This window comes from Cryptomeria japonica, chromosome 5 (assembly GCF_030272615.1).
Source record: "Cryptomeria japonica chromosome 5, Sugi_1.0, whole genome shotgun sequence".
Classification (NCBI taxonomy): Eukaryota; Viridiplantae; Streptophyta; class Pinopsida; order Cupressales; family Cupressaceae; genus Cryptomeria; species Cryptomeria japonica.
Genome location: NC_081409.1, coordinates 461,401,193 through 461,413,844, shown reverse-complemented (window position 1 = coordinate 461,413,844; position 12,652 = coordinate 461,401,193).

Genomic DNA, 12,652 nt, shown 5'->3' with positions numbered 1-12,652 from the left:
TGATATTTTAAGTTTATTTATTTTGTGTGATTTTAATATTTATTTGGTATTTATTGCTTAATATATATATATATATTTTAATATTTATTTAACATTTGTGATTTAATCCTTTATTGGTCTTTGATTATTTAATTATTTATTTAATTTCCTATGGTTTAGTATTTATTTGATATTTAATGTTTATTTGGTTCTAATTTATTTTATGAGCTTTTGGTTTATTTAATCTCCATTTGATTAATTATATTTATATCTTATGTTTATTTAATAGTTTGAATTTTATTTCTTAAGTGGGGTGTATAAACACTTTAAAATAAAATAATAAAATATTCCCCACATGGTGTATAAACTCATTTTATATTTACTATACCCACCCTCTACTCTCATTGGCTAAATTCGAAATGGGAGAATAAATTATATTATATGGTGGGGTTGGTAAAATATATTCCAAAATAGAATATTTTGATTGGTCGAGATTGAGGCTAGGGTTTTGGTTATTTTTTGCTTTTTAATTTCATTTCGATGATGATTTTTTGGTTGGCTATTCTCTGAAAATTTTCCTGCAAGTACTTTTCCTTTGGCTTTCAATTTACTCTTGGATTTTCACTAGAGCTTGGTTGGATTTTGGCTTGGCTTTGTGGAAATCTCTTCTTCAGCTACATTCCATCACTTCTGGTTGTAGGTTGGAACTTGAGCTTTGTATTTTTATTTTAATGACTTCTCTATGTTTGCTACATGTCTGAAAGCATTTTGGGCTTGGGTTGAAGAAATATTTGCATATTCTATAGTTTTGATATAGTTTTCAAAATAATATTTGGGGGATAAACTTTATATTATATGGTGTTCTAAATAGTTGCTGGAAAAATATATTTTGGTTTCCTGTGAATGTCGTTCATAGCTCTATACAATGTTTTTCTCAGATCTTATTATCTCCTTGTGATTCGATTTGGCTGTGTAAAAATCCCCTTTCTTGATTGTGATTATTTTGTGAGTGTTGTTGGATTGTTTGGAGGTTCCGTATGTGTTTTCTGGAACTCTCTGTGAGTTTTGTCGTGAGGAAAACTTTGGTGTATCTTGGTTTATACTTGGTTATTTTCTATTTTATGTGTATCTATTTATTCTTCTACTCTGGGCGATCTTGTTGGTCCTTGTTTCGTGAAATTTGGTTAAGTTTATGATTTTATATTTTTGTCAAAAGTTTTCTAAGTTTTCCAATTAAATTTATGTATTTTCATTGTTTTATCAAAATCACTAACCTATTGTGAAAAAGCACTAACCTATTGTGTAAAAGCACTAACCTTTTGGGTAAAAGCGCTAATATGTTGAGTAAAAGTGCTAACCTATTGTGTAAATGTGCTAACCTATTGTGTAAAAGTGCTAACCTATTGTGTAAAAGCGCTAACCTGATGGGTAAATGTGCTAACCTATTGTGTGAATGGGTGAACCTATCTGATTTATATGTTTTTCATAGTTTTGTTTATTTTGATTAATTTTTTAAATTGGATTTTTGTACCAGAGGCTTTATTGAGGTCTGTTGATATTTTCCAGATTTGGCTTTGATCAGTTTCAATGTAATTTGATGATTTTATGTATATTTACTTCCCTATGTTATTGTGGATGCTTGGACTCTCTCCATGTTGATGTGCCATGGATTGATGAGTAGATTTTGGTGTTGTTTTTTTAGACCAGCAAGTGAGTTGGCCTTGTTGTGGTTTTACTTTCACTTTTGACAGCAGATTTGATGGCTTGATATGCCTTTGTTTATTGTTGGCCAAGAGGCTCGTTTGTTATGTTTGATTATGTTGTAGCCTTGTGTATGTTGCAATAGTAAGTGTAGATGTTCTTGGCTAAATATGAATGTTATATTTTTATATTTTATTATGGTATAGAGCCTCTTGTGATTTATTATTGGACCATGTTAGGGGGAGTGAGCTTCCTTGTGATGACCGGGGTCATGAGAGATAGGCTTGCATGAGGTTTCTTGTAAGGATGCATGAAGTCTAGACAGCTAGCGCACATTGGGAGTTTACCATGATTTGTAAATAAGTGATAACCTAATAATTAGTGGGTTGGGTAGTTAGATTCATTAATAAGATAAAATTGATGTGAGCCTCATGACTTGATCCTAGGGAGGATGTTTTAGGATAAGCATGAGAAGGTCGTGAAGATGGTAAGTCAATCTCCCTTGATCTCTCATAGGTTGAGATGGCTCCACATGTCCATCAGGCTAGTGCCTTATGTTGTTATGTTTGAGGATGGCATGTGATGACACTCCACTCCTACATGTGTTCCCCTTGATGATTTATGATTATGCCTTATTGGATGCATTTATGTCTTGTTGAGTTGTACACCTCTGGGAGTTTACTCTTGTTGTTTTGTGTTGGTTCTTGTATGAGAGTCCTTTTGTGATTAGTCTCTTTAGTTATAGGTGCCAGCTTAGGTTTAGAGTGTATTGGGTCCTTGTGTCATCTCCTAGCACGGGGGATGGTTCCTTTGGTTCAACATGGTCGGGTGGTTGGTGCTTTTTAGCCATTGGAATGTTCTCTTGGATTCTTCTTGCGTGGATGTGGATTATTCTTCATGATGATTATGGATGTACCTTGTAGGAGATTTATGTAATGAATATGATGGAATTCATGTAATGTAATATTCTTGTATGTAGTAGTTGGGATCTTGTAATAGGAAGAGCTATTCTCATGATGTATTTTATGTAATTGTAATTGTAAGAAGGTAGTAGATGGAATTTAGGATTATGTCATGGATTGTGATAAGCCTATATGATGTATCATGTTGTACTTATAGAATGGAAGAAATGTCCTTAAGTGTATTGGTAAATGAAATGGAATGGATTTATATTATGGCTTAATAGTATTGGTTGAAATTGAATTATATGAAATGATTAGGATGTGATTGAAATGAGAAGGAACCTTAATGAATGGATTAGTATTAATGAGAATGTTGGATAATATGATTGGATGAATGACTCATGTAGATGCATTGGTAGAAAGGATATTATGCATTGTATGTAAGGGATTGTTAAGTAAGAAGATTGCATTAAGATTCTTGCATTATGAATTTGGAATTAATGTTAAAATAAATGATCATGTTAGGGAATTAGATGCAATTGAAGTATGTTTAAATGGATTAGTAAAGATGAAATATACCTATGCATTAGGATTGAATTATCATGGAAAAGGATAAAGAGCATGTAGATAGGAAATGTTGGGTTAAAACACATTTGATATTCGATGCATAGAAAGAATGTAGATCTAAGGGTACTAGTCTTGCATTGAAATGGTTAAATGTATCATGCTAGAAAGATGTTAGAATAGTACACATATCATATTGGATAAACATCATAGTAGATTGCATATCTCATGGTTAGGAAATGGATATAATGCATTAAGTTAGAATGGAATGTGATTATCATGTGTGCAGGATGTCATTATGATAGTTAATTAAGTAATGGCGTTGAAGTACACTAGAAAAAGATTAATTTTGTTTTTGTTTATTTCCACTTGCGTAAATTAATGAAATGTGTAATGATGCATGTTCATAATGGTTAATTGGTTAATGATTGTAATTAGATGGAGATGTTATGAGTTTCAATAGTTGCTAAAGGATGTTAAATAAATTTTTTTATCTCCATTAGTATGTTAGATGCTTAGTTTCTCTAGGGTATTTTTGGCGGGCATTATACTGATTGATGATTATTATAGGATGGTGTGGATTACTTTTCTAAGGGAGAAATCAGAAGCACTAGAGAAATTCAAGATAGTCAAAGCTAAAGTGGAGACTGACACAGGGTTGAAGCTGAAGTGCATGAGATCTAACAGAGGAGGAGAATTTACATCTGGAGAGTTCGATACATTTTGTGAGAGGAATGGAATTAGAAGATAATTATCTGCTCCTAGAACACCTCAACAAATTGAAGTTTTTGAAAGGAAGAACATAACTATTTTGGATGTTGTCAGGACTATGTTGAATGAAGAAAATGTTGCACAAACCTTTTGGAGATAAGTTTTTATCATTGTTGTTTATACATTCAATTGGGTGCATATTAAAGATGATTCTAGTATGACTCCTTATGAGTTATGGTTGGGTCATGTTCATACAGTTAATTTCAAAGTTTTTGGAAGAAAATATTATATCAAAAGCGACGAGGATATCGGAAAGTTTGATGCAACATGTGATGAAGGAATATTCTTGGGATATTCCACTAAGAGAAAGGCCTACCGGTGTTATAATAAGAGGTTGAAGAAGATAGTGGAGAGTGCAAATGTGAAGGTAGATGAATGTCTTGGAAAGCATATCAGAGTATGCGGGTATGACTTTGGTGATGAAGATGTTATTTGAAAGCCCATGTAGACTATCATGAAGTAGAATGATCCGATGGAGATAGTTAATCAAGATATTGCTGATATTAGTGAAAAAGTTCAAGATCCTGACAATCAGAACAATCAGAAGACTCTGAGGTATGTAAGATTGAATCATTCAGAAAATCAAATTATTGGTGACAAGAATAAAGGTGTGATGACTAGGAGAAGGATTGTTGTTGAAGAGATATGTTTGATTTCATAGATTGATCCTAAAGATATTGCAAAAGCATGTAAACTTGAGAATTGGATTAAAGCAATGGAAGAGGAGCTAAATCAGATTGATAAAAATAACACTTGGGAGATTGTTTTGATACCTAAAGGCAAGAATGTGATTGACACTAAATGGGTGTTCTAGAATAAATTGAATGAGGTCAGTGAAGTTGTTAGAAACAAAGCAAGACTGGTATGTAAAGGGTGTTCACATATGGAAGGAATTGACTATGAGGAAAATTTTGCTCCAGTAGATAGAATTGAAGTTGGTAGATTACTGCTTGTATATGTTGCTTATAATAATTTCAAGGTGTATCAGATGGATGTCAAGTTAGTCTTTTTGAATGGTGATCTTGAAGAGGAAGTTCACTATGAGAAGCCAAATGGATTTTCTTTATCAGATGAAGGAGTTATGGTATGCAAATTGAAGAAAGCACTATATGGACTAAAGCAAGCCCCTAGTGCCTAGTATGATAGATTGGATAAGTACTTTTTGAAGTTGGGATTCTGTTAAGGTACTGTTGATAATTATTTATACTTTAAGGTTTATAATGATAACATTTTGATTGTTGAAGTCTCTTTTGATGATATCATTTTTGGAGGAGATGATGATTTGAGTATGAAGTTCGCTAATGATATCCAAAAGGAATTTGAGATGTCTATGATAGGTGAGATGAAATTATTCTTAGGACTGTAGATTACTCAGACCGGTAAAGGTATTTTCATTTCTCAATCTAAGTATGTGAAGGAATTTGTGAAAAAGTTTGTGTTAGATGACTCTAAACCTATTGGAAATCCTATGGTGACTAGATGCAAGTTGTCTAAGAATGATGAATCTCAAAAAGTTAATCAAACTATGTATAGATCTATGGTTGGTGTATTCTTGTACTTTACTTAGACTAGATCAGATATTATGCATGTTGTTTCTCTTTGTGTTAGATTCTAGGCCGATCTAAAAGAGACTCTTGTTATTGTTGTGAAGAGGATTTTTCAAATACTTGAAGGGGATTGTTGACTACGGGTTATGGTACTCGAAGAATGATGATTTTATGTTATGTGCCTATAGTGATGTTGATTGAGTAGGTGACGTAGATGACCGAAAGAGAACTATCGGTCAGGCTTTCTTTTTGGGAAAGAAGTTGATTTCATGGTTCAGTACGAAGCAAGATGTTGTATCTCTATCTACTACTGAAGTTGAATACATTGTTGATGCTAGCAACTGTACTCAGGTAGTTTGGATAAAGTAGATGTTGAAGGATATTGGAGTCATGTATGATGAGCCTACTGCTATATATTGTGATAATTCAAGTGCTATTAATATCTCAAAGAATCCGGTACCACATTCCAAAACAAAGCATATATCAATTAAGTATCATTTTTTGAGGGAGAAAGTTAGTGATTAGGAAGTCAGATTGGAATATGTATCTACAAAGGATTAGATTACAAATATTTTCACTAAGCCTTTTCTTGTAGATGCATTTGTATATTTGAGAGACAAGTTAGGGGTCTTTGCCCCTCTTGATGAGAAATAGATGCATGGAGTTGCATCAATCCGGTGGACTTCAGAGCCTTATCTTTTTATCTGAGTTGATGAGTTGGTGCTACTACTCAACTAGGGTAGTCAGTGTGTAGCTCAAATGGTCAAAGTTGTGAGTTTATCTTAAGAGGGAGATATTTTACTTCTTAGAGGAAGAGATTATTTGGGGAGAGAAGCATGATTTGTATTATGTCTTTGGCATTTTTGTCAAAGGGGAGAGATGCATGTGAATAAATGCTTTATCTTTGAGCTTTTTGTGCATGATCTTAGGGGGAGTTTTTTGGAGATTGTTGGTGTTTATTCATTCCTTTGCATTGATTATTTTTCATATTCATGTATTTCCATCAATTCCAAAGGGGATATTAATGGATATTGTTGCTGCTAGGATGTGTTGTTGTCATTGATGTCAACATATTCTTGTGCTTTGGTGATCCGGTGTTTGTAGTGATTTGATCTGGTTGGTTTATCTATTTAGGATGTTGAATCAACTAGAGATACATAATTATTTATTGATTCCATGATGCTATGTGGTGATTTAATCGAGTTATGGATTCCGGTATGAAGACTATTTTTCTATTTAGTGATTTGCAGTGTTCTGATATTTGATTTGTTGTGCTCTGATATGACTATATCTTTGGTTGTGGATTTGGGAGAGTGTTTTGGATGTTCATGTGTATCTTTATTTCAGATTGTTTGTTATTTGGTGCCCTGCAAGTTATCTTTCTAGTCTGAATTGTTGGTGTTGAGTGTTCTTGAGTGTTAGCATGTTGATCAGTGAAGATTTGAATAAGTGGTGTTGGTGTAGCTATTGCAGATGATTCTAATGTGCTTCTTGGTATTTCATGATTGTGTCCTATTTGTTTTTGTGGTCTGCATTGATTCTTGTGTGCGTTATTGAAGATCTTATGGGTCTGGTGATATTCTTCGTGTTATGCAGTATTTTTGGTGGTGTAAAGTATTGCAGTTGATATTGGTGAGATTTCCAATGGTGATGCATGTTCGAGGAGTTGATTTAGGTCCATGCTATATTGTCTATGTCATTTTATTGATTCTCTGATTTATTTATGTATCGTGTGGTGTAATTTTGTAATTGAGGGTTGAGGGTTTGGCCGACCTTGTAGTCAAGGTTGATGAATTGTATAAATAGGTGTTAGATTCATGTAATTTGGGTGTTGATGTTGTGTCTTCATTATCAAAGAGTGGTGTATGTGTGAACAAATGAATTCATCTTTCGATGTCATGTATTGAGCAGAGATTTTTGCAAGGAAGACAAATGAGCTTAACTGAAACTGTCATCAGGCATTACCATATGCTATCTTTGTAGTTTATGTAATGTGGACTATAGTCTGAATATTATTGTAAGGTATTGAACCTTCCCTGAGGGTTGGAGCCTTCTAGGTTATCATATCTTGAGTAGTGAGCTCTAGGCATTTTGCCTAAATGCATGTGCATTCCCCACTGTAATATTTACTCATACTACTGCAAAGTATCATCTTATTGTGGGTAAGTTCCCACCATGTTTTTTCCCTTAATCAGATTTTCCATGTCAAAAATATTGGTGTTGTGTGTGTTTCTATTCTTATCTTTATCTTTACTCTTGCTGTAGTTGATTAGATCTGAGATTGTGCATAATTTGTATAATCCAGTGAAAACAGATTCACCCCCGTCCCCCCTGCTCTCAGTTTTCCTTCATTATTGTTGCCAATATTCCTAAGGTTTCTTATGTGAAATAGGAGCATGACTTATTGGCCTATTCTTCTGATACAAACTACTCTCTTGATCAAGACTTTTCAGTATTTATCATTCTATACATGTTTTTAATCTCACAAATGGTAGAGCATTTAACATGTCATATTCAAATTCCTCATCCAATTTGTCATATCTGTAAATAATATCAATGGCTATTATGTTGCTCATCATTATGTGACATTGGTAGCTCATTTTCATTCATGATAGTACAATTTTACGTGCAATCATATTTTCAAAGCAACATAATAGCCTATTTTTGTCCCATATCTTGGTTCTATGTGTGGGTACAAGAATTATTTCAAACATCTCTCCTTCCTAAGATTAAAACTTTTCCCTTTGTGAAGTAGTGTCTTCTATAAGGATCTCTTATTGATTGTAGAGGTGTATATTATGAATTCTCTCTCATATTGGAATAAGTATCCTTGATGAGAATCTTAAGTACGTATCCTTAATTGGGACCTCTTCCTTGGTGTGGAAGTCTATAATCCTGCATCAAATAAAAAATTTCATTGAGTGGTATCTTTAATAATTAACCCTTCTATAATGTGAATGTGCTTATTCTTGATGAGGATCTCTTTCCTTCTCCTAGCAGAGTGTTTCTTTTATAAATGACCCCTCTTTGATGTCCTTGCCTCTATGCTGTTGGTAATATTGCATTATAATAGACACTGAAAGATTGTTGGCATTTTATAAGGATATTGAGAAGGTTGTTGATGATTATGAATATAACTGATTAAAGATGTTTACTGTCTTGATATTATTATTTTGTCATTGATGTCAAGAAATTGATTTTATAATTCAGTATGATGTTGCCATATCTTGAGAAGTATGATTTAAAAGAGTATAAAGATGTCGGTAAAAGACACAAGAAAGAATATGATGAATAAGGGGATGAATATGGTATTCAATGGGCAACTACTACCGAGTCAGACAATGATGAGATCATGATGTTTTAGATTGTTTTAACATCATACATATGTTGTAAATTGTGAAGGTTAATACTACACTATGTTACCAAGCAAAGAACCTATTCGGTAAACCCTAAGGTTATCGCTATCAGTTAATGAAGGCAAAATGTCTACCAAGTGAAGTTTAGTATTCACCGAGTTATAACCGAGTTGTAACCGAGCTATAACAGGATGCATTAAATGTTTGCATGCGTTATTTAATGAAGGAAGCTGATGAGCTGGAACTGATTAAATGATTGGTGAGTCATGGATGAAGTTTGTTCATGAATCTAAGGCAATGGAAAGTCGGCATGAAGATCTATAGCACAGATTGAACCGCAATACCCTGGCACAATTTCCAAGAAATGTATGCAAGTTCCAAGGTGGGGTAAAATGTTTTTAGATCAAAAGATGCATTGAACCTGGACAAGATTGAAGATCTGATGGCTATGATTGATCATGGGAAATGTGATCAAGGAGATTAAGCGGTTATCTAATTGTTTATAAATAGGAAACTGTTGATAAACAATGTATGCAGGAAAGTGTATGCACAGGGATGCTACATAGTGATTACCGAGCACAGAAGCGTGAAGACCTGTTTGAATAATAGAGTATAGAAGCCCAGTAGATAGACAAGATTAGTTCTATTTCTAGATTGTATTGAACAAATAGGAATCTGCTTTAGCATTTTAGATGTGAAGTTGCAGATAGATTTTTATTATTGTTATTTTGTGAAAGTGACAGAAAATCTCTTAACCGAGTGGACTTAACAGTCTTATTTGTGAAAACCTCTAGCAAGGTGACATTCTGATTGAGTGTTTGAAATCCTTTAACAAGGTCACTTCTAACAAGGTGAAGATCCTAACAGATCTAAGGGAAATCCCTTAACTGGGTCACATCTAGCAATGTGTTTGTAATCTTTAATAGGATTTTCTTTTAACTGAGCATACTCTAGAAGAGTATATTTCTTAGTGGGTCCGAAATCCCACAGTGGTTTTTCCCTATTTGGGTTTCCACGTTAAATCTGGTGTTATGAGGTTTATGATGTTTCTATGCTTTTGAGTTTTCATGTTTGACAGTTTTGGTTACATTACTGATATATATGTTACCGAGGTTGAATCTGATGTTTTTATGGAAGATTAAGTTTGTATGATTCACACCCCCCACTCTCATCTTATTGGCTATTGGATTTGTACTTATATGAAGTATCAGAACTATCAATTAGTATTAGATCTTTGGACTCCGAAAAGAAAAGTTTAAAGGCACTTGAGTTAAAGATCCAAAGATGTATAAGGGGGATGCATCGAAGCTGAACAAGTCAAGTTTCTCTACATGGCAGAAAAGGATGAAGCTACATCTATCAGGAGTTGGAGAATATGTTGTATACTATCTGGAGAATGATTTTGTTACACCGAGCACCTATCCATTGACTATGGAAGAGATAAAGGCAAAGTAAGAACATATTCAAGCAATGATTGAAATAACATCTGCATTGACCGATTCAGAGTTTAATGACCTAGAAGGCTGCAATGATGCAAAGGCAATGTGGGGTAAACTCATATCAGTAAATGAAGGAGATGAACATGTTCAAAGAGAAAAAGTAGATAGTCTAAGAGGACAACTTGAAACTATGAGGATGAATGAAGGTGAGAACATAACTCAGTACAGTACAAGACTAAAGGAGATTGTCAATCAAATCAAAGGAGCAGGTGGAACTATTGAAGAAAAGGATATAACAAGTAAGTTGTTGAGAACCCTTCTACCAACTTATGCAATCCGAGTCTCTGCAATCAATGAATTGAGGTCTGTACCTAATATGCTAGTTTCTTTAGATGCTACTATTGGTAAGCTATATGCATTTGAGTTAAGTAATTTTGATAACAGTGGATCTTTGGTAAATAAAGTTGAATCTGCATTTAGTTCTTTTCATCTTGATGAATCTAATGATTACAATGAAAGAAAGTATAAGTACTCTGAAGGATCTCACAGTGGAGCAAGTGAAAGATTTTGTAAGAACATGGAGGAAGTACACAAACTATATGAGGAAATCAGAAAGCAAGAAGAGTTTGAAGCACTACTAGCCAAAAGGTTACTGAGAGGCAAAGGTAAGTATAAAGGAAAACTACCTTTGAAATGTTTCAATTGTGATAAAATAGGACATATGGCTTCTAACTATCCTGACAAAGATTTTACTAAAAAGAGAGATTACCGAGATGACAGACAGAAAGATAATCATTACAGAGGACACTGAGACTTCAGAAGAAGAGATAGAAAGACATGCTTAATAGCTAATGAGGAATACACTGATGATAAATCAGATGAGACTGATACAGAGGAAGTAGTTTATGTGGTTATCAAAGATGGATTAGATGAAGAAAGGTATGAATAAAACTCCCTAATATCTCACATAAACACTAATGATTCTTGGATTATAGATAGTGGATGCTCACATCATATGACAAGAGATAAACACAAGTTTGTTATATTAGAAGATTATGAGGGAGGCTATGTTAGATTTGGTAATGATGCACCATGTCTAGTAAAAGGTAAAGGATCTATAACACTTCTTGATAATGCAAGATGCAATGATGTTTATTGGGTTGAAGGTTTGAAATACAATTTGTTGAGTGTAGCATAGCTAAACAACACAGGTTACAAAATAGAATTTCAGAAAGGAATTGTCAAAGTTCATGATAAGAATGGAAAGTTAGCTACTACCGGGACACAAACAAAAGGTAACACATTTCACCTTGACTCAACTCGTAACAAGTGTTTGTATGCAAAGATAGATGATGCCTGGTTATGGCATAAAAGGTTTTGTCATGTCAATTTTGATAATCTGATCAAAATAAGCAAGAAGCACCGAGTAAGAGGTCTATCGAGTCTTGAAAAACTTGAGAATTCTATGTGTCAAGGATGCCAGATGGGTAAGATGACAAGATCAAGCTTTACAAGTAAGTCTTACACTTCTAAGGGAATTTTAGATCTAGTGCACACTGATCTTTGTGGTCCTATGAAAGTTCAAAGTTATTATGGTGATAAATATTTCATATTATTTGTGGATGACTATTCAAGGATGATGTCAGTAATGTTTTTAAAAGAAAAATCAGAAGCTTTTGAAATGTTTAAATGGTACAAGGCAAGAGTTGAAAATGAAACAGGAAGACCACTGAAATGTCTTAGATCAAATAGAGGAGGAGAGTTCACATCTGATGAGTTCAACTTATTTTGCAATGATCATGGTATTAAAAGACAAGTCTCTGCATCAAGAACTCCACAGTAGAATGGAATAGCTGAGAGAAGAAATAGATCTATTGTGGATTGTGCTAGAACATTGATGATTGAAAAGAAGGTGCCACAAACATTTTGGAGAGAAGAAATAAGCACAACAGTTTACATCTTGAACCGAGTTCAATTGAAGAAAGGTACTTTGAAGACACCATATGAAATCTGGTATGATAAGAAACCTAATGTAAGTTATTTTAAAATCTTTGGAAGTAGATGCTATGTCCACAAAGATGATAGAAATGGCAAGATTGATCAGAAAAGTGAAGAAGGAACATTTCTAGGTCATTCTTCTAGAAGCAAAGCATTTAAATGTCTGATCAAATCATCTAACAAAATAGTAGAAAGTGCAAATGTGAAAATTGATGAATTTGCATAAAGAAATGATGAAGGAAATTCCAAGGAACCAGAAGACTATGATGAATTTGTCTATGTTCAACCAAGAAGTCTTACCGAGAAGACTGTTGAAGAAAATGAAGAGAATATCCAGTTACCGAGTGACGAAGAAGATCATACAGAGCCTACCAAGCCTATATCAGCCAAGTATG